The sequence below is a fragment of the Oryctolagus cuniculus genome, chromosome 14, assembly GCF_051225735.1.
Source record: "Oryctolagus cuniculus isolate XC-2025 breed Fujian yellow rabbit chromosome 14, ASM5122573v1, whole genome shotgun sequence".
NCBI lineage: Eukaryota > Metazoa > Chordata > Mammalia > Lagomorpha > Leporidae > Oryctolagus > Oryctolagus cuniculus.
Genome location: NC_142880.1, coordinates 91,606,150 through 91,625,184, shown reverse-complemented (window position 1 = coordinate 91,625,184; position 19,035 = coordinate 91,606,150). Strand labels below are relative to the sequence as shown.

Sequence of the window (19,035 nt, the reverse complement as noted above, 5' to 3'; positions counted from 1 at the left end):
TTTCCTCCCCTACTCTTCCTTGAACCTGCAGTATCTCCACTTTCATTAAACTATCTCTCCCCGGACTATCAGTGTGCTCCCTTCCTATTCCGCCATCTTGCCTCCTCTCACAAAAGCTTATTCTTTAATTCTTTTTTTCCAAGAACCTTTTGAAGTATCTTCAAATGCCTCTATGAAGAAATGTGTGTGAGGGAGAGGAGAGAATGTGCTCATAGGACAAATTCTCCCTATCTCCCACGTGGACCCTGGTATGTATTGGAGCAAGGTCAAGTTCAAATCAGCAGTGGGGAAGTGTTGTAACTAATGACCATCCGATGCTGATATATCAGCTGGGGCACTCTCCTCATCACAGTCCATCTCATGCTGTAGAAGCTGGAAGTTCAGAGTCCCCACACAGGCTCGGGAACTACCCTGGGGTTGACATCTCTGCTAATCACTCCTCTACGTGACCCTGGGCAATTTACTGAGTCTCCCTGTGCCTCAGCTTTGACATCACCAGGTGAGCACAATAAACATTACCTTCTCAGGTGACCTTGAAGATTAAGTGAGTTATTGTATTTAAATATTAGGACAATAGTGGGAATATAATTAGGACCAGTAAACCATTGCTACTAATTTTTTCCCATGACATTTACTTTAAAGAGGAAAATTTGCAAAAAAAAAAAAAAAGGCAGTTAGACTCAGATGTTGACTTAGCACACAATTTTAAGACCAAAAGGACTATGAGTCCAATATGCTCCAAATTCCTCATTTTCTGAAATAAGCAGAGATATTTTTATCTTGTGTTGGATGCACTTAGAGCATGACCAGACTAGAAAAAAAGTCTGAGTGCTGGGTCAATGGGATTCCTGTGCTCTAATCCCATTCTATAGGATCTCCTCCCAGAATGCAAGGTGGGAATTTATCTGAAAACCAAGAAAAGTCAGGTGATAGACCAGGTTTGCAGCATGCACATTTTCATGAGATTTTCTGGCTTGTTTGTCACTCCTGTAACTCCCCTCTCCTTTTTTCTACTTACAAAACAAGGAAAATTACTCATTATTGACTGTTCTACACTGTGAAGAGATACAAAACTACCTGTACACATCTTATAATCTCAGCCCAGGAAAGAAAGGCCATCTATGTTATCAATCATCAAAGTTGCCACTCTTCACAGCATATCCTGTGTGATGTACCTTCAGATGTCACAAGACATAAATTTCTAGTTTTGCCCCTTTGGCTCAACAGGTCTTTGAACACTTCAGATAAGAAAGGACTTTAAAAAAAAAAAAACATCTTGAACGTGAAGATACACACAAAAACAATTACACCAAGAAAATAGATGAAATTGGAAAACCTAGTTCATATTTTGGCCATTTATCAAGAGAGTTCTACATAAAACTGGCAAGTGTTTACACAATGAGTGTTGACAGGTGCATCAGTATTCCCTCCAGGACCCAGAAAGCTGTGCCCTTTAAAAGTCACAGAATTCCTTTGGCCTCCAAGCAAATGAAATGTTATTCACGAATGCCTAGGGGCAGAAGACTAAAGTGACTAGAGAAAAGGAGTGGATATGTGTATACCTGGATTTCCTGAGTTTGAATCACTGAAATAAACTTGAGCTATTAACCAAGATATGCATACCCTGAGCTTTTTAACTGCCCACATTTCCAGGGCATGGGAATCCTTGGCTGGCCAGGATGCTGCCCACCGTTGCTGGGTGCCCATGCATACACTGCCCCATGGCTCTGTTCCTCCTTCCTCACCCCAGTTGAGACTGGCTCATTACTGTTTTTCTTCCAAGATCAAGTTCATGTTTTTCTTCTGAAGTACCTTTGTTGACGTCCCCTAGAGCAAGTTGGAGATGCTCCAATGTGAAACTCTATTCACCTCGGTCTTCCTTGTCTATTCTGTGTATCCCTCTCAGTTGTGAAACTCCTGAGACACAGGATATGAGTTTAACCTCCATCTCTCTGACACCGAGCATGACACCTAGGAAATAACTGGTCTTCAGTGGATGCCCAGGGATGTCTCCAATTAATTATTTAAACCCCAGACCTTTCTGCCATCTGTTAGGGGTTTGTGCTCTCATAGTCTCAAGGGTTTACACTCTCATACTGCTCCTAGATAAGGATTAAACCACTAAAATGTTATGGGGAGTTGGCAGCTTAAATATAATACTAGAAAAAGGGTCAGAGTTACGTCACAGCAGGTTAAGCCACCTCTTGAAACGCCTGCATGTGATATCCAAGTGCTGTTTTGCATCCTGGCTATTCTGTTTCTGATCCAAGCATTTCCTACTAACGCATACTGAGAGGCAGCAGGTGGCTCAAGTATGTGCGTCACTACCACAGACACGGAACATAAGTTACAGATAGAGGTATGGAGAGAGAAAGATCTGCCATCTGCTGGTTCACCCCCAAAATGACACCACTGGCCAGGGCTGGGGCAGGCTGAAGCCATGATCCAGGAGCTTCATCCAGGTCTTCCACGTTGGTGACGGGGACCCAAGAACTTAGGTCATGTTCTCATACTTTGCTAGGAATGTTATCAGAGAGTTGGATAGGAAGTAGAATGGTGCTCCAGTGGCGCAATGGTAGCGTGCGGTACTTATAGGAAGTAGAATGGCAGGGACTTGAACCGGCACCTGTATGTGATGCCAGAATGACAGGCAGCAGCTTAACCAACTGTGCAACAGCACCGCCTTCTCCTCCCCTAGCACATACACTTACACATGCTTGCCTTGCTCTGCTGACTCATTGGGTGAGGTAGTGTTTTTGAAAACCCAGCTGGTTGGGGCAGCATGAGTCTGAGTTCCTGAAGGCATGGCACTAATTCCCAGTGGAAAACCCCTTTGTCCTCCCTAGCACCCTATGCCTGGCTTTTTCACCCATCAGTTGGAACAGTAATGTTTAAGAATGATGCTGACATGGCTTTTGAAGGTCCTCAAGGAAGATCTGTTCTCCGTGTTGGGCTCAATATTTCTCACAAGGGCAGGGTCACTTGAAATTTAAGGCTGAAGATTGACATGAGACTAAATAGCACAAGCCACTTAATTCCCAAGTGTCCCAACACATGCACATCCCAAGTGCTGCATATCACAAACTGGACGTATGCATATGCACTGATGTATGCTCTCTCTCACCCGTGTTGCTCTAGTCATAATGAGGGAAGCTAAATGTAATAATTATGGTAAAAAGGAAATAGAGGAATCTCCACTTCCAACAGCTTCTGGTTGGCTAGTCCTGCACCAGGCAGAACAGAGGCTGATGACGGAGGGAGGGAGGGAGGGAGGGAGGGAAGGAGGGAGGGAGGGAAGGAGGAAGGGAGGAAGGGAGGAAGGGAGGAAGGGAGGGTGGGAGAGAGGGAGGGAGATTGATTAGAGCATGCATGCTGGTCAGATTGGTAGTGTGTGTTTGTGAATGTGAGTCAGTATAAATGCAGCTAGTGATTGTGTTCTCTGAGAGTGAGAGGAGTGTTGGCTAAAAGCTGTGTAGGTATGAATGTCTGTGTTAGTGTGTGCTGGGGCATCTGAGGTGTTGCTGCAATATGGGGGTGGAGGGAACCTGTCAGCCACTTAGGCAAGACACTGGACTTCATCCAGTTGAGTGTTCCTGCCTTTCTGAAGCTGCTTGCCCACTAAAAGCCCAGGAATTGCATGGGATGACCCCACAGAGTGGAGGGGCCCTGTGGCCGACACACTCCCGTTCTTCACTGTGCGGTGCCCTTGTCTTGCCAGCCCCTCGGAATTGGCCCCGTGGATTCTCCTGACCTATAGAGGCAGCTGGAAACGGCCATGTGGGTCTTCCCTCCTTCCTTCCTCCATTTCTCATCTTGTATTTTTAACCGCTTCATTGCTTCAAAGCATATGATGCTGAGTACTACGAGTTAGAAAGTTCTCTGTTTAAGGAAATGACAGGGAAATGTCTGTTCATTCTACTTTCTGCTTCTATCCATCTATTAGAGCATCTCAAGTAATAAGATCAGCACAAGAGCCTCAGGGATTTTGAATTCGGGGTTTCTGTTTTGCCCTGAAGAAACCCCACCCCCATCACTGGGCACTGGGAGCTCTCAGCAGGGGGCTGGCTGCAGGATGTTGCCCTCAGAGGAAGAACCTTCCTCCTCCTGCTCTGGGGAGCTCACTTTCACTGGGGGCTCTGAAGGGCTGGTGGAGCCAGGGCAGGAGGGGCCATCTCAGCCAGCTCTTCTGCTGTCCACGTTACCCCAAACGGCTTCTTCCAATCCAAGACTTCTTATAGAAGACAGAAGTGTATTCACTTAGGGAGCACACAATGACGCAGGCACAAGAAAAACAGGCACATGAAAAAATGTTCAAGGTCATTAGCAATCAGGGAAATGCAAATCAAAACCACAATGAGGTTTCACCTCACCCCGGTTAGAATGGCTCACATTCAGAAATCTACCAACAACAGATGCTGGCGAGGATGTGGGGAAAAAGGGACACTAACCCACTGTTGGTGGGAATGCAAATTGTTTAAGCCACTATGGAAGTCAATTTGGAGATTCCTCAGAAACCTGAATATAACACTACCATTCAACCCAGCCATCCCACTCCTTGGAATGAACCCAAAGGAAATCAAATTGGCAAACAAAAAAGCTGTCTGCACCTTAATGTTTATTGCAGCTCAATTCACAATAGCTAAGACCTGGAACCAACCCAAATGCCCATCAACATAAAGAAATTATGGGACATTTACTCTATAGAATACTATACAGCAGTCAAAAACAATGAAACCCGGTCATTTGCAACAAGATGGAGGAATTTGGAAAACATCATGCTGAGTGAATTAAGCCAGTCCCAAAGGGACAAATATCATATATTCTCCCTTATAGGGGACAACTAACTGAGCACCAAAGGGGAAACTTGTTGAAGTGAAATTGACACTATGAGAAACAATGACTTGATCAAGCTCTTGTACTGACTGTTGATGTACAATGTAATACTTTATCCATTTTAGTATTTTTGTTTTGTTCTAGTACTATTGGTTGAACTCTGTAATTCACACACAATTATTCTTAGGGGTTGAAATTTTAAATGAAAAGTGATCCCTGTTAGGAATTTGGAAAACATCATGCTGAGTGAAATAAGCCAATCCCACAGGGACAAATACCATGTGTTCTCCCTGATCGGTGACAACTAACTGAGCACCAAAAAGGAAACCTGTTAAAGTGAAATGGACACTATGAGAAATGGTGACTTGATCAGCCCTCACCCTGACTGTTGATGAACAACTTAATACGTTATCCCTCTTAGTATTTTTTTGTTTGTTCTACTTAATACTTTTGGTGGAATACTGTAATCAATACACAGTTATTCTCAAGTGTTGAAACTTAACTGAAAAGTGATCGCTGTTAAATATAAGAGTGGTAATAAGAGAGGGAAGAGATGTGCAATTCGGGACATGCTCAAGCTGACTTACCTCAAACGGTAGAGTTAGAAACATACCAGGGGATTCCAATTCAATCCCATCAAGGTGGCATGTACCAATGCCATCTCACTAGTCCCAGTGATCAATTTCTGTTCACAATTGATCATAATGATAGGACTAAGAGCCAAAGGGATCACATAAACAAGAATAGTGTCTGCAAATACTAGCTGATAGAATAAAAAAGGGAGAGAACATGGGAAGTGAGATACACAGCAGACCCATAGAATGGCAGATGTCCTAAACAGCACTCTGGCCTCAGAATCAGCCCTTAAGGCACACGGATCTGGCTGAAAAGCCCATGAGAGTATTACAGGCATGGAAAGCAAAAAAAAAAAAAAAACACTCTGGCAAAAACAAACAAACAAACAAACAAAAAAAAAACAAAAAACAACAACTAAATGAAAGATCTCCGTGAGTGAGATCCCAGTGGAAAGAACGGGTCATCAAAGAAGGAGGTACCTTTCTCTGAAGGGAGGAGAGAACTTCCACTTTGATTACAACCTTGTCTAAATATGATCAGAGTCGGTGAACTCAAAAGGCTTCCATAGTCTTGGCAACTCATGACAAGAGCCTAGGGTGATTACTGAGTCCATAAACAAGAGTGTCAATTTGTTAAGTCAACAACAGGAGTCACTGTGTACTTACTCCTCATGTAGGATCTTTGTCTTTAGTGTGCTGTACATTGAGATTTAATGCTATAACTAGTACTCAAACAGTATTTTTCACTTTATGTTTCTGTGTGGGAGCAAACTGTTGAAATCTTTACTTAATGTATGCTAAACTGATCTTCCGTATATAAAGAGAATTGAAAATGAATCTTGATGTGAATGGAAGGGGGGAGGGAGAGGGAAAGGGGAGGGTTGCGGGTGGGAGGGAAGTTATGGGGGGGGAAGCCATTGTATTCCATAAGCTGTATTTTGGAAATTTATATTCATTAAATAAAAGTTGTTTTTTTAGGCCAGCGCCGCAGCTCACTAGGCTAATCCTCCGCCTTGCGGCGCCGGCACACCGGGTTCTAGTCCCGGTCGGGGCGCCGGATTCTGTCCCAGATGCCCCTCTTCCAGGCCAGCCCTCTGCTGTGGCCAGGGAGTGCAGTGGAGGATGGCCCAGGTGCTTGGGCCCTGCACCCCATGGGAGACCAGGAAAAGCACCTGGCTCCTGGCTCCTGCCATCAGATCAGCGCGGTGCGCCGGCCGCGGCAGCCATTGGAGGGTGAACCAACGGCAAAGGAAGACCTTTCTCTCTGTCTCTCTCTCTCTCTCTCACTGTCCACTCTGCCTGTCAAAAAAAAAAAAGTTTTTTTTTTTTTTTTAAAAGAGGAACATTGGAACTCTGCACACATGATATCTGCAGGCAGGTGGCCAAGACTGGAAGGTCCACCTTCAGGATTCTGTCTTGAAATGTCTGAGTTTTAAAATATTGACAGTCCCAATTGGAAGTGTTTATGATTAATTTTGAAGAAACTTGGGCCGGCGCCGCGGCTCACTAGGCTAATCCTCCGCCTAGCGGCGCCGGCACACCGGGTTCTAGTCCCGGTCGGGGTGCAGGATTCTGTCCCGGTTGCCCCTCTTCCAGGCCAGCCCTCTGCTGTGGCCAGGGAGTGCAGTGGAGGATGGCCCAGGTGCTTGGGCCCTGCACCCCATGGGAGACCAGGAGAAGCACCTGGCTCCTGCCATCGGATCAGCGCGGTGCGCCGGCCGCGGCAGCCATTGGAGGGTGAACCAACGGCAAAGGAAGACCTTTCTCTCTGTCTCTCTCTCTCACTGTCCACTCTGCCTGTCAAAAAAAAATTTTTTTGAAGAAACTTGCCTTATTCCGTGAGCATGAAAGCCCATATTAGAAAGGTTATTTACTAAAGTAAATAAGCAGCATCTTAACCACTGTGCTAAATGCCCCACCCCCTACCACAGAGTTTGAGACCAAAACCATGAGCTGTCAGGGGAGGAACTTCATGCATGAGTTCCCAGGACAATCCAGGCAGCCCCAAGCAACAAGGCACAGGGACCATCTCACCCTCATCTGGCCAGTGTCTTTGGTCCATTCTGCAGCTTACACAGTGGCCACCACCCTTGCACTGCTAGGAGTCAACCTCCCCAGAGCAGGGGCAGAATCATATCCCTCTGACAGGTTGTGTTAGTACTGTTCTATCATGTGGTGGTGGCTGCATTGTCTTTTAGAGAAAAGGAAAATAACATCTATCTTTCCTTCATGAATTTCAGATATAGTGTATGTTTAGTACAATCTGTGTTGATGTCATCGAGCCTATCAGAAGAATGTTGCTTGTGAATTGCTTCTGTGTGGGTTTTCATTTTTTGTGATCTCTGTGACTTTGAGAGTAAATCCAGAGCCAAAGATAAAGTCCCCAGTAATATTGTGAAATGCCTCTTCGTGTCATTTGTAGCACTTTAGATAACTAAGATATTTTCATTTCCATGAAAGATATCACTTGCAGCAGGGATCTTCACCTTGAACTTTTCTTGCCAACTTAAGATAGGAGCCCAGAAGAATTTTTCAAACCTCATGGCTGAAGAATGCAGGGATGAGGCCAGTTCCACAAACTAACGAGAGCTCTGGAAAGTTTTCCAGGTCACCTGTCAGAGCTCTTTCCTCTTCACGCTGCCCCAACACCCCTGGGCATGCAGTAGGGTTTCTCAGCCACAGAAAGGCAGCCTAACAATCTCCATTGTTAGCATGCGCTGATGAGAATGGAGAGGGGAGAAAAAGACGACAAACTCGAGATTCTACCTAGAACAGCAGAGTGATTTTTATTATGAGGTCAAGTACATTCAGATGTTGGCAGTCCCTGTCTTGCTGTGTGATGACAGCACTTTCTACCCAGGGACAAGTGCAATTCTGTCAGTGAAGCTGAGGACAAGGGTTTTAGTCTAGGCAGCTTTGCTCTTTTTATTCATTGATGAGAAACGAGGTTGCAATCTCTGAGCTGATGCTGAAAATTATCAGTAATTATTATGTTTGGAGGTAAAAAACATACAAGTCAGAATTCTGAAAGGGATTCTCAGGATTCACGGAATTTGGAGGAATGAAGTGCTTTTAGGGAGACCTCAAGCTGAATTTTTAAATGTGCATCCTGACATAGTTGAAAAGAGTTTGCTTTTAGAATGTATGGAAAATACAAAAATAGCTCTGTGTTATGCTACCAAAACAGGCCCAGGAAAAGGTGGAAAACACAAAGATTTAATTCAGATCACTGTGGAGACTGGGAGAGGACACACTGCAGAAAACCAAGCAACCCAATTGCTAATCTATGAATTTTAAATGAAATCCCCATCTAAAGAAGGATGTGTTTCAACGCAACTAAAATAGGAGTGCTTATTATATTGCCCTACCACATCCATTTCAGGTTTAAATGCACTCACTTCATATTGCTTAGGACAACTTGGTGTTGATTCCCTAAATTCTGAAAGAAGAAGGTGACTTGGAAGCTTGTGGGAGAATATTGCATCCCTGACTAACTCGGGAAATCTATTCTGCTACTCCTTAGCATACCTTCTTGGGGCTGCATATTTAGCCAGGAATATAAGATTGCTTAGTGCAAGGTGAACCACAGTGCTTACGTATTTCTAATGCTGTGGAAGAAATAAAAAAATAAAACACATGTAGGTATGACGTTCATTTTACTTTTGCTGCCATGATAATTTACACACACTTTGAGCCTTAAAACAACAAATGTGTTCTGGCATAATTCTTTAATCTCTCTTTTAAAAATATTTAATTGACATATAAATGTACATATATGTATATGTATATGAGGTTCAATGCCATGATTCAATGCATATATGCAATGTGTAATGAACAAATCAGTGTAATGAGTGTTTTGGTGCATTTAATTTGAGAACCTTCAAACCGCCTCTTCTTATTTCTGGAGGACAGAAATTCAGGCAGCTTATTTATTTGATTTCTCTGCTCTTGACCTCAAGGTCTGAAGTCAAGGCTTCTGCAGGGCTGTTTTCCTCACTGGAATCAGCGGAGCATCCACTTCGAGGACCGCCTGGATTCCCTGTCTGCTGCTCTCCTGCATCTTCAGTGCTAAAATCAAGCCTCTCTCCCACCTCTCTGCTGTTCTGTGCTGCATGTCTCCATCTCAGCTGGAGAAGGCTCTCTGCTCTGAAGGGCTTCTGTGATCTGATTGGGTTGACCACCTGGTGACTGCAGAATAAATCACCTCTTCAGGTCCACACATTTAATTACATCTGCTAAATCTCTCTCATGCAGTGGAAGCAATTTCGAGGTCTCAGGGACTTGGGCATTGATATCTTTGAGGAGTCATTATTCTTCCTAACTGCTACTGTTTTTAAGTAATACAGAAGATGTAACAATTATTCAAACGTAAGCATGTGCGATTTGGAATGAATATTAGAACTTTGTGATTAAGTTATTTGGAGTTAGTTAATATCAAATTATAGCATTTAAGACATTGGTAGGTACATAGTTTTCATTTGATTCTATTTAGTTAGGCTCTTTACTTTCCATATGTGTATGTCTTATATATTTATTTTGTTGAAACTATACACTGATAAATTGCATATATGTATATACAAGTGTGTGCATGCTAAAGATATGAAATAATGCTCACTGAATCTTTTATCTATATTGAATCAACTTCTGATGATTCATTACGTTCTACTTTTGCTTGCTCTTTGATGTTTGCTTGCTGTTATTCTTGTTGTCATTCATTTTTATGGCTGGCATTCATTATTCAAATCATCAGCAAAACTGTTCAAGGTAGTTTTGCTGGAGAGACAAATAAGTGCCTGATAAACATGAAGCCGATCTCGCTGTCTTCAGCGCATTTCCCTCTATAATCAGGAGACTGCCTTAGGAGTCTTACAATGCAGTGCTTATATCTCAACTCAAGTTATATTTTTTATTATTTTAAATTGAAAGAAGCTAAAACAATAATGGTTTTTACCTTCCTTGTAGAGATCTGCTTTATTTTTTAAGGCCATAAAGTTTTTGTATTCATATTTTTTTCAGATAGCAAATGAGGGTGATATCTTCATTATTTATGGACATATGGTTGACATGCAACAGGTGCACATAGTAAATGTTTACAGTTTGGAGAGCTTGGTGATAGGTGTACACCCATGAAACCTTCCTGCAGCCTATACTATACAGCTCCCTTTCACCTTCTGCCTTCTTCACTTATTATGACTATTTTTCTACACAGTCCTGCCTGCCCACCTGCAGGTTACTTTCTTAGAGACATTTTCCCATAAGGTTCCGAGGCCATACATAGTACAAAATCCAGGCCAGTCGCTAATCTGTGGTGCTTCAGACATCTCGATTCCCACTCACTGACTGAGGAAGGTGAAGGCTTCCACATACCTGCATTCATAGGGTAACTTTGAAAATACACAAAAATGCTGGGGGAGTTTCATTGCCCTTATAATTTGTCATAGTTAACTTGTCTGTCCTAGTTTCTGAAACAGCCCTGAGAAGCAGTCACAATATTACCAGCACTGGCTACCTTCTTTTCCTCTTTTAAGAAAATGTAATTCTTTTTCTCACAACACCTTGCAATTTCTGATCAAAATAAAACACATATTTTAACTTATTTACTACAGAAAATTTCTAGTGAAAGATAAATTCAGAGTAAAACAAATTGGATTCAATTTCTTCTACTGTATTGCTTCTTGAAGGCAAAGATTTTGCAAGAAGAAAATTACAGTGATAAAGGTCCATGAAAAGAAATGATGAAAAGAAAGCGACAGAAAGGAAATATTAAATACAAGAAAACCTGCCCTGAGCAAACGTTGTACATTGATGTTTGATTCCATAGTGTTTCCAATATCAATTGTAAAATTGTTCTGCAAATAGCCTGTAATGTTTTGAAAGGGATTTGAAGGGTTCAGGCAAAATGGAGAGAAAAATCCACCCATGGATGCAGTTTCCCTTGGCTTTGGAGACAAACCAACATAGCCACCTGGCTTGGGTGGAGTGAAGGTGGAACCAGCCCCACGTTGGTACCAGCCTCACTTGTAGGAATGAGGGGATGTGAACCAGACTGTGCCACCTCATGTGTAGGCAGTGGGGTGCCAGGGAGACGAAGGCGGTGGGTGTCAGGGGCCCCCAGTACAGTCCACTGCCCCGCATGGGCTCAGCATCAGTGTGGAGATGAGCAGACGCCCCATCAGAGTGTCAACCCCATTCCTGACAAAGGCTGCTGGGAGAGAAGAAAGAGCACTCAGGGAGCAGTGACTCTGCAGATCCTCCTCTTCTCGCCTGGCCACAAGCAGGACCTGCAGGACAGCCACATGCAGGCAGGCAGGTGCCCCCAGAGAGGGTTAGGGCGTGAGGGTAGGGCAAGGGTTAGGGCCAGGGCCAGGGTCCAGCTCTCAGCCTTCCCAGAACCCCTCTATGTCTTGCATAGAGGCCCTGAGTCACAGGACCCTTCTCTCATGTCAGATTCAGCGTGACCCAAGGCCTTTCCCCCTTACACAGGGTGGCTAGACTCCAGAGCCATGACTGACAGCTGCCAAACAGGGGAAATTTACCTGCTTCCCACAAGTTGTGTTCATTCTCCTTGCTCACTCACCTGCTCGCCCTCACACACACACAATGGGAAGACAGTGAAATATATAGATGAAAAAACAGGAGTTCAAATAATGTGAAAAATCTAGTAGATGCCTAATGATTGAAGTAGAAATTGCCCCTGTGAACCAAACACATATTTAGTCACTGGTGTTTAATTGGTAGATATTCATGGATAAACACTGGACTGGCCACGGTCACCAACACACTGTCACACAGGCATCTATTCGAGCTTATTCCAATAGTTGTCTTAGAATCCTGGCCCTGGGTAGCCCTGTGGCTTCAGCGAAGTACAGGCAAGTGACAGTCGGTGGTAGCCAGGGCTTCCAGAAAGAGGCCTGTTGCCATTCTATCTGCTTAATGTGCCACATGGACTTACCTTTCTCCACCTTCGCAGACACAGCTGTGGAGCAGACCCCTCCCGCCTGTCCTCCCAAATAGTCTTGGTCACTGGTCCCCTCCCATCTCTACGCAAACAAATCGCCAGCATTTCTTATAAAGCTGCAAATCATTGCAACAATTTCCATCTATTTCTTTTTTTATATTTATATTTTATTTTATTTAATGAACATAAATTTCCAAAGTACAGCTTATGGATTACAATAGCTCCCCCCCATAACTTCCCTCCCACCCACAACACTCCCCTCTCCCACTCCATCTATTTCTTGTCAAATTCTAAGCCCTGCTTTGTTCTATACCTATGTCAGATGCAGTCACCTCCTGGAATCCTGGGCGCCTTGTGTTCTGCCTGGACCAGTTGTCCACTGGGTCCTCCCTTGGGCACTGGCATTCTCATTTACACCTCATTCTCCTCTTCTGGCTTGGTTCATTTGTACTAGTTTTTGTTTTGTTTTGTCTACCCTCAGATTAGAAAGACTAGGAAACCTTTCCCTGATCTCTCAGCCTGGAATAAGCACCTCCAAGGGTGGAAAACCCAAGGCATCACCCTACAAGCTCACCGGTTACCCTATTATCATCATTTAGAGTTTCCTGTCCCCCTAGACCAGTTGCCCCCTGAGAACACTGAAGGCGGCATTTCATGAATCTTCTCACTGTGCAGCACGGTGAGTCTACCCCAGATCTGGGCCCAGTTCTCTCTGTAAGTGAGTGAATGGGAGGCAAGTATGTAACTTTACTTCCGTGACTCTTTTTTACCCCTATTCAATATTTCCATCGCCCCCATTATTGCCTTTCCCATCCCACCAATGAGCTGTTATAATCCTTTGCAGGACCCTACCCCTGGTGTAACTAGTGGCACTGCTCTCAGTTCTTTACTGCGATGGCTGGGATTATAATCAAGGTCAGATCCACCATTCGAACACTGTAGTGTGAGCAGTAGAATTCCCATTATAATGACTGAAAGCAGAATCTACTTGGTGAGTTAACTGTGAGAAGCTTTTTCTCTTGGGACTTCTTCCTCTTTGATTTCTCCTCTTTCAGACCCTGCTCTTGCACTTTCTTCCTTTGCTTCTGTCTTGTTGGCCTGGTCCCCTCTGACTGTTCTTTTGACTTTCAAATCGTAAGTTTTCAGCAACTTCCTGCTTCCTGTGCTAGAATTAACAATGAACAACTCCAGAAGGAACACGGAAAGATCTAGAAAAAGTGAGGAAGTAAGTCAGCGCTTACTCAGTCCATTCTTCAGGAAGAATGTATTTCATTCCCACATGGCATTTTCCCCATTCTTTTCCTCATTCAAATGAGAAAACTATTGAGTAGCAAGAGGGCAAATGTAAGACACTAGACACAGGTGAAAGACACTGAACCAAGTGGCTTTCATTTCAGGTGATCTGATCATCCTGTCCAGGTCAGAAATAAGATTTTGCAAGTATAGCCATCCAGAATGGTTGATCAGGTGCCATATGCCCCCCCCATTAGAATCCTGCCTCAAAGGATAAAATAATTAAATATTGATTTGTTCTACTTGTCTCTCATGCATGCCTCCTCCAGCTCCTGTAGAAATGGATGGTAGATAACTAGGGGGAGTGTTACAAACCTTGTATCCAAGCCATCTCTCAATATTGTTCGACCCTGGACAATGAGAGTGTCTCCCGGGCCGATGAAAGCCAATCCCTTTCCTTGTGTCTTCGACTGTAACTTACTTTGCACCATTAAGCACAATGGCCGGTTGCTTCCTTCCCTGAGAATAAAACAGGCTTAGCTGTTATCAAACCTAAAAGACATTTGTTCTCAATTTTCTCATCATTTCTCCCTCTAGTGGAGTTGAATATTTTCTATGCTTCCCTTTATTTCCAAACTTATACAAGCTGTCATCACACTTGTACAAAGGGCCACTGTCTCTACTTTCTTCCCATTTATTGACCAAGTTGTACATCTGTTACTTCCTGGAAATCAATTCTTGAAATTGCATAGGCCGTGGCCAACAGTGGCCCATCATTTGCCAATGGGATTTTTTCATTTAAGAGATATTTTCTGATATGTCTTATAGGCTTCCTTTGGTTTGGACATTGCCCTCCCTCCCTGACATCCTGTACTGATTTCACCTCATAGCTTCTCTCTCAGTCTTTTTCACCTGCCCTTCCTCCTCCACTGTCTTCCATTATGTGCTGTTACTCATGCTGAGTCTGGCATGAGCCCCAATTTCTCTCTCTCCTTCTTGTTTTCAGACAATAGTATCCGCTGCCATGTCTTTAGTTACCACTGATAGCATCTAAGTATCTTTCTATTTTTTTTTTATTTTTATTTTTTGACAGGCAGAGTGGACAGTGAGAGAGAGAGACAGAGAGAAAGGTCTTCCTTTGCCATTGGTTCACCCTCCAATAGCCACTGCGGCCGGCGCACTGCGCTGATCCGAATCCAGGAGCCAGGTACTTATCCTGGTCTCCCATGGGGTGCAGGGCCCAAGCACTTGGGCCATCCTCCACTGCACTCCTGGGCCACAGCAGAGAGCTGGCCTGGAAGAGGGGCAACCGGGACAGAATCTGGTGCCCCGACCAGGACTAGAACCCGGTGTGCTGGCGCCGCAAGGCGGAGGATTAGCCTAGTGAGCCGTGGCGCCAGCTGTTAAGTATCTTTCAAAACCTTGATTTCATCCTGAGATTTAGGTCCATATTTCTAAACTCATACAGAATATTTCATCAAAATATCCTAAGGCAATTGAAATTAAAACTTTTCAAACTTAATCTCATTGTCTGCCCCTAAACACTCTCTACATTACCAAATCCTTTATGGAACTAATATGATTTACTATTGTTATTTGATAACTACTGAAAATTTTACAGTTTACCACCAGGTCCTATAGAGGGGGTAAGGAATCCTGGTTGAACTGTGAAACATTTTCAGGTGAGTGTGGAGCTTAGTTCATCAATGGAAGCTGGAGTAAGTGAAGGTTCAACATAAACAGAGCATCTGGGTTCTATCCAGGAGGAGTGAGGCATCGACACAGCATTAGGAAGGAAAGAAGGAACCACAGGTAGAATAAGGACCTGGGCTATAAATTGGTGGAGAGGACTTAGTGAGAGACAGTCAGGGTCAGGTAGCTGAAACAGATCAGGTCATTGCAAATTCACCTCATGCGTGATGCAAGGTGAGCCCTCCTAGCTCTCAGTAAAGTCTTCTACCAAATTTAGCAACTGCCCTAGATAACAGAAATAAAATAGGAAAATTATTCATTGGACCTAGGATGGTATCAGGGCAGTGATGTAAGGACCACTTCAATGTACACAAAAGGCAATCAAGTGCGTAGAGGTAGTTTATTGACAGCAAAGCTACGTTCCGTGTGTGGAAAGATGTGGGAGATATTTTCACTGTTCCACAGTTGTTGGAATCAAGATTGAAATCGATCAGTCTTGCATGTCATGTGGTCAGGAAAGCTCCACTGGCCAGGGTTTCCTTTATCTGAGTTGCAGCTTGTTCTCAGTAAACTGCCCAAGCCACATCAGACGCAGGGAGACTCACCACCAACTTCTGCTCCCTCAGCCTGGGCTGCTCATGGACCTGTTGCTGCTCATCCCATTCTTCACCCTTCTCTGCCCTGTCTCCGTCACACACCTGATCACTGTGGACTGCATTTCCCATCCTCCCAAGACAGTTTTGTTCTGGCAGAACCCATGTAGCAGAAAGCCAGCAGGAAGTGGGAGGGTGAGGGAAGGGAGCAACCATGCATTTCTATCCCTCCTCCTTTCTTTGGGGGAGTCAGCAGAGGCCAGATCCCCCTCTGTCTTGCAGTGGAATTTCATATTTGCGCTTACCACTGGGGGACCCAGTGCGCTGGCTTCCAGTGACTGACGCTATATCCTAGGGTGGCAGCAGCTGCCTGCTGTGGTTCATCTCTAGGTGGTCTCATCAACTCCAGTTTGGATTCCAAACATTTGCTGGATACATTCAACAACACAGTTCACTTTTTCCTTGTTTAAAAACACACAAAAGAGTCATGTTTGTCTTATTTAGACCCTCACTGAAAAACTACTTTTACCTAGAATTTCCCTGTAAGCCCAAATGAGAAATGCATGCTTGTGTTTCACTTTAGATGTTATATTTCAATAAATATCATCCTTGTATTTAATGTTAAAAGGATATCTGAAGCTTAAGTGTAAAATGTCTTCCAAACATGTCAAGGATAAAATAGATAGTGAATATAAATGTTTTATTTAACACTCTGAGTAAACAGGGAAAGGCAATAAAGTCTTTCATTCATCCATCGTTACTGCATCCACCCACTTATTTAACAAACACCTACTAGCACCTTTCATGAAACAGAAAATCCCCCCTTTGGGAGGTACACAGGGCCAGAGACCACTGCATACCTGTGACCCAGAGCAGCCGGCAGAGGTGAATAGCTCTTCAAGTCTGCAATAAAAAATGGCTTCGAATAAAACTATATTGCAAAAAATGGGAACAAAAAAAATGGGATGGAAAGTGTAAAAAGGTCGAAGAGGCAAAGACTGAAAAAGCTGTGTTCTAGAAAACACTGGACCGAGGTGTAGTGAGTGGGAAGGTAAAATATTTCCTGAAGTGGGAGATGGAGAATTTCCTGAAGATGCTGACAACACTTGGGAACCTGAAGAAAATTAAACTGTCCAGAGTTCATTGAAATATTTCTTAATTCTCAAAAAGCTGTAAAGGAAAAGATGGTACAAAAAAAGAAAATTTTTGTCTCACGGTTGAATCTGTTGATAGCAAATAAAGAAGAAAAGAGATACTACTGACAAACAAAGAGGCTTTGCCAGAGGTCTTGATCCTGAACAAATAATTGGTTCCACGGACAGCAGTGGAGAATTGATGTTTCTCAGAAATGGGAAGATTCAGATGAGGCTGAGGTAGTGCTGGAAAAACAGGCAAATATGCAGTGTCTTCAGGTTGTAATTGCTTTTTATGAAGAGAGCCTAACATGGCATTGTTGTCTAGAAGATGAAGGTCAGTAATTGTTTTGCATATAAAATCAGGGTCTTGGTTTTTTATTTACTAGCGTGAATAAACAACTGTGTTCTAATGAAAATCAAATTTGATACATTGGTTTGATACATTGATATATTGGTTTCAGGGGAGTTGTGGAATTATTTTTGTTTCTTTTATACCAGTAGCATTGGCTACTTCTAACAAAAGCTGTCTATAGTTCTTCCTTTATCAGAACATTCCTGCCCTAGACAGCAGCTTTGGTGAATATTGGGAAAAATTTCCACAGTCAATATTCAACCAGAACTTGATTTTTAAATGCCTAAGGACCATTTTGGGTTTTTTTTTAATTGTTTACATAAAGTACATATATAAATGGTTTTCATTTCTTTGTTTTTAAACATTCACCATAAGAAGAATCATAGGAAGATTCATGTTTCTGAGATGTCACCATTTTTGAGCAATCTAAGAAATTAGGCCCTTCAAGTTAAACTGAAAATTTTCCTGAAGCCATAAACTTTCTAATTAAATAATGATTATAAGTCATTTGGACAGGTTAATTTAGATAATTTAAAATAAGGCATATCAGCATTCATATCTAAATCTATAGTCATAAATGCAATGACTTATTATATAGTCAAAAACCTTATTGTACTAACAATCTCCACACCCCGGTGAGAAAAGTAGATGTCCTGGTGTGCTGAAATAAGCTTAACAAGTTAAGTGGACATTTGAGAATCTCTTCTGGCGAGTCTTTTTTTTTTTTTTTAAGATTTATTTATGTATATGAAAGTCAGAGTTACACAGAGAGAGAGGTCTTCCATCCAGTGGTTCACTCAGTTGGCCAAAATGGCCGATCCAAAGCCAGGAGCCGGAGCTTCTTCTGGGTCTCCCATGTGGGTGCAGGGGCCCAAGGACTTGTGCCATCTTCTACTGCTTTCCCAGGCCATAGCAGAGAGCTGGACTGGAAGAGGAGCAGGCGGGTCTCGAATGGGCACCCATATGGGATGCTGACGCTTCAGGCCAGGGTGTTAACCCGCTGAGCCATCAGCGCTGGCCCCATTCTGGTGAGTCTACTAAAGTAAAAAAATCCCTGTGCTATATTGAGTAAAAGACATGACTCATGGAATGTCTAAGCCTTGGCTCATGAAAACTTGCTCAGATGGTTAGAGACATGAGAAGTTGAGGGCCTGCTGGCAAAGAGGGTAAACAAGCTATTGTGATCTAAATTGTGGACTTCATGTTCTTTTTTCTTTGTCTTACTTCGTCCCTTACATGTAGACTCCATTTTTGTGGTATTTGGGTTACTGTTAGCAGATGCCAGGAAGAGCAATAACTCCGCAGTAATCAGAATGTTACCCAACTGCATGTTGTTTACTTTATTGTAAATATTGTTGAATAGTAGTCAATAAATAGTTTTATATTTAATTTTTTTTACTTTGGTGAAAGGATTAGAGGATCCATGCTCAGGGATAGGTGATAGTTAAAAAGCACCCCATGGGAGACCAGGATAAGTACCTGGCTCCTGCCATCAGATCAGCGCGGTGCGCTGGCCACAGTGCACCAGCTGTGCAGGCCATTGGAGGGTGAACCAACGGCAAAGGAAGACCTTTCTCTCTGTCTCTCTCTCTCACTGTCCACTCTGCCTGTCAAAAAAAATAAATAAATAAAAGCAAACACATGCAATCAGTTCCTGCCTCTG

At 43.3% G+C, this 19,035-nt stretch overlaps 1 pseudogene; it reads left to right on the top strand.

Annotated features, from left to right (window-relative positions):
• Positions 1-16,799: 16,799 nt before the first annotated feature.
• LOC100341268 (chromobox protein homolog 3 pseudogene) lies at positions 16,800-17,362 on the top strand (annotated as a pseudogene).
• Positions 17,363-19,035: the final 1,673 nt, after the last annotated feature.